Here is a 4,142-nt window from a genome sequence, read left to right as displayed (position 1 = left end):
CCTTTCTCTCAGACTCTCTCTCACAGACTCTCTATTTCCTTCTCGCCCAGTCTCTCTCTTTCTGCCCCAGTCCCTCTCTCACTCTTTCCCTCCCAGTCTCCCTCTCACTTTCTCTCAGTCTCCCTTTCTCTCAGGCTCTGTTTCCCAGTCTCTCTCTTTCTTTCTCTCCCAGGGTCTCGCTCTTTCACTCCCAGCCTTTCTCTCTCTTTCTCGTCCGGGTTCTCTCTTTCTCTCCCAACCTCTCTCTCCCTCTCTCTTTCTCTCCCAGTCTCTCTCTTTCTCTCTCTCTCTTTCTCTCCCATTCTCTCTCTCCCTTTCTCTCACCCCAGTCTCTCTCTCTCCCCAGTCTCTCTCTCTTTCTCGACCAGCCTCTCTCTCTATTTCTCTTCCAGTCTCTCTCTCTTCTTCTCCCAGTTTCTCTCTCTCCCCAGTCTCTCTCTCTTTCTCGCCCAGTCTCTCTCCCTCATTTTTCAGTCTGTCTCACTACCTGTCTCAGTCTCTCTCTCTCTTTTTCTCAGTTTTACTCTCTCTTTCACTCTCTCTCTCCCAGTCTCTATCCCTCTCTTTCTCTTCCAGTCTCTCTTTCTCTCCCAGTCACTCTCTCTATCTCTCCCAATCTCTCTCGTTCTCCTTCTCTCAGTCTCTCCCTTTATTTTTCTCCCAGTCTCTCTCTCCCTTTCTTTCTCTCTCCCAGTCTCTATCCCTCTCCCTTTCTCTCCCTCTCTCTCTCCCAGTCTCTCTCTCTCATTATCTCTCTTACTCACTTTCTCGCCCAGTTTCTCTCTCCCTGTCTCTCTCTCTCCCAGTCTCCCTTTCTCTCAGACTCTCTCTCTCAGTCTCTCTATTTCCTTCTCGCCCACTCTCTCTCTCTCTTTCTCTCTCTCTCTTTCTCTTCCAGTTTCTCTCCTTCTCTCTCAACCTCTCACTCCCTCTCCTTCTGTCCCAGTCTCTCTCTTTCTATCCCAGACTCTCTCTCTCTTTTTCTCACAGTCTCACTCTCCATTTCTCTCTCTCTCTCTCCCAGTCTCTATCCCTCTCCCTATCTCTCCCAGTCTCTCTCTTTCTCCTTCTCTCCCTTTCTTTTTCTCCCAGTCTATCTCTCCCTTTCTCTCTCTCTCTCTCCCAGTCTCTATCCCTCTCACTTTCTCTTCCAGTCTCTCTTTCTCTTCCAGTCTCTCTCTCTTATTCACTCCCAGTCTCTCTCTCTCTCTTTCTTTCACAATTTCTCTCCTTCTCTCTCCCACAGTCTTTCTCTCTTTCTCTCTCTCTCTCTCCCGGGCCTTCTCTGTGGTCCTCTCCCAGTCTCTTTCTCTTTCTCTCTCCTAGTCACTCTCTCTTTCTCTCTCTTTTTCTCCCAGTCTCTCTCTCTCTTATTCACTCTGAGTCTCTCTCTCTCTCTTCCTCTCCCATTCTTCTCTATCTAACTTTCACTCTTTCTCTCCCAGTCTTGTCTCTCTCCCTATCTCCCTCTCTCTTTCTCTCCCAGCCTCTCTTTCTCTCCCTTTGTCTTTGTATCTCTTTCTTTCTCTCTCTTTCTCTACCAGTCTCTCTCTCTCGCTTTCTCTCACTGTCTCTCTCCCTTTCTCTCCCGGTATTTCTCTCTCATACTATCCCAGTCTCTCTTTCTCTCATTGCCTTTCTCTCTCTCTCTTTCTCTCCCTGTCTCTCTCTTTCTCTCTTACTCTCTCTCTCTCTCCCTGTCTCTCTCTCTCTTTTTCTCTCTCTCCCAGTTTCTCTCTTTCTCTCTCTTTGTCTTTGTCTCTCTTTCTTTCTCTCTCTCTCTCCTAGTCTCACTTTTTCTCCCATTCTCTCTCACTCTTTCTCTCCTAGTCTCTCTCTCTTTCTCTCCCAGTTTCTCTCTGTCTCGTACTCTCTTTCTCTCTCTCTTTCTCTCCCAGTCTCTCTCTTTCCTGCTTACTCGGTCTCTCTCTCTCCCCCTGTCTTCCTCTCTCTCTCTCTCCCAGTCTCAATCCCTCTCTGTTTCTCTCCCAGTCTCTCTCTCTTTTTCTCCCAGTGTCTGTCTGTCTTTCTCCCCAGTGTCTCTCTCTCTCTCTTACTCTCCCAATGACTCTCTCTCTTTCTCTCTCTCTTTCCCTCCCAGTCTCCCTTTCCCTCCCAGTCTCCCTTTCTCTCCAATTCACTGTCTATTTCTTTCCCAGTATCTCTCCTTCTCTCTCTCTCCCAGTTTCTCCCTTTATCTCCCAGTCTCTCTCTCTTTCTGTTTGAGTCTCTCTCTCTCCTATTCTCCCAGTTTCTCTATCTCTCTGTCCCAGCCTCTCTCTCCTTCTCCCCAATCTCACTTTGTCTCTCTCTTTCTCCCGTCTCTCTCCCAATATCAATGGGGTGAATGGCCTCCTTCAGCACTATAACAATTCTATGATTTTATTTGCTCCTTTCTCCTCCCTGTGTTCCCGCTTTCCCACCCTCTGGATTTCTGCTGTTCGATGCCTGATTGGTTGTGACGACTGCCTGTTATTAGGCTCAGCACACTGATTGCTTGAATTGGCTGTCGGGCAGAGCTTGAGATCGTTGATTTGCTCAAACTTCTGGGAGTCACCGGGTGAAGCTCCCTGATTGGATGCAGCTGCTGTCCGTCTCAGAGTGACATGAAACGATTGGTTGAGGAGTCCATGGGCCAGGCTGTAAGGAGGCAGAGACAGTTTGAGAAAGTTGTATTTGCATTTGTGGGTGTTGGCAATGAGGTTCAGCTTCTAATATAAAATTTGATTTGCATTTCTTCATCTGTGTGTCATCAGAGGTCAAATGGAGTTTTAGTTCCACTTTAAAAAGGGGCTTGCATTTCTAATGAGGAGTTTTACGACTCCAAAAGGAAAGGTAAAAAAAAAGGGGAGAAGAATTGGACTGTTGCCTAGCAACAGGGGACCAGTGAGGCAGGTCCCTCCCACAGACACACACGCAGAAGTTTTGATTTGAAGTTGTGGAATTTGCTTGTTTTATTTTATTCAAAGCTGCTGCCAGGAGATGCTGGTGCAAAGGGTGCAGATTGCCAGCCCCAAGCTAAGGAAAAGACCCCAAAAATCCAGGGGAGCGGAGCAGGAGAAAGTAACAAGCAGAACTCCTAGGCAAAGGAAGGACAGGAACCTAGGGGATAAAAAGGTCCTGTTAGTGTTCTTAAGAGTGAGGGGCAAGTAGTAAGGCTTCAGGCTTCAGATTAAAACAGACAAAAGCTGCAGAAAGCAGTTTTAAAGTGAGAACAGCTTGCAAGAGGCAAGAAAGCCCAAAGAGATGGCTAAATTACTGTAACTGTTTGCTATGTGAAACGTGAAGCAGTGGGGTGCTGTGGAGGTGGAGTTGGTGAGAGAGAGAGTGTGTGGCAGACAGCTTGAATGCATATGGTGACCCAGGGAAGAGGAGCTTTGGAAGGAGAGTTCGTATCCCTGGAGATGATCCCTTGCGGAAGGCGTCTGAGAGAAAACCTCAGTTTGGGAGAAGATTTGAAGATGATGTCTTGGAGAGCGGAGATTGGAAACCTTCAGGTGAAGGACGGAGTTCAGCGAGACTGAAGGTTGGCTCATGGTTTAACAAGCGGGAATTGATGAGAGAGCCATAGGATCTGGTTGAGGTGATATCTGTCACTTGGTTTCAGAGTGTTAGGCTTACGTGTACTGTGTATTTACAGTGAATATTAGAGTTTAAGGTAACTTTTGTAACTTGTACTATCCTTACAAATCTGTATATATCTGTAAAGGTATAGCTGTGGGCGTAGGAGTATTGTGATACAGTTCATCTTTTATTGTTGAATCAATGTTTTATTTTTTTGTTCAAAGTTCATCAGCTGACACTGGTGACTCTGTTCAGTCGCCACTCTCCACGTATTTAAACAATCAAATAACAGTTAGGATCTATCAAGCTGGGTTCCACTCTGGGATCAGGCTTGTCCATTGATAACCTCAGCTGGGAGCGTCAGACCGGCGCACAGGTTCCTGATTGGCTGGGGATGCTTTGCGTGTCCTAAGGGTGTTGATCCCCGATTGGTTGAGGGGGGGCCGTCAGTCACCGGCGGAGCTCCGTGATTGGATGGGGCTGCTGTTCATCTCAGGCTGGCAGAAGCTGATTGGGAGTTTGTGGATAAATATTCCACTCATGGGCTGGAAACGCTGGGAGGCGCCTCTGGTCTGTTC

This window comes from Cetorhinus maximus, unplaced genomic scaffold (assembly GCF_964194155.1).
Source record: "Cetorhinus maximus unplaced genomic scaffold, sCetMax3.hap1.1 HAP1_SCAFFOLD_2129, whole genome shotgun sequence".
NCBI lineage: Eukaryota > Metazoa > Chordata > Chondrichthyes > Lamniformes > Cetorhinidae > Cetorhinus > Cetorhinus maximus.
This window is presented reverse-complemented; position numbering follows the sequence as displayed.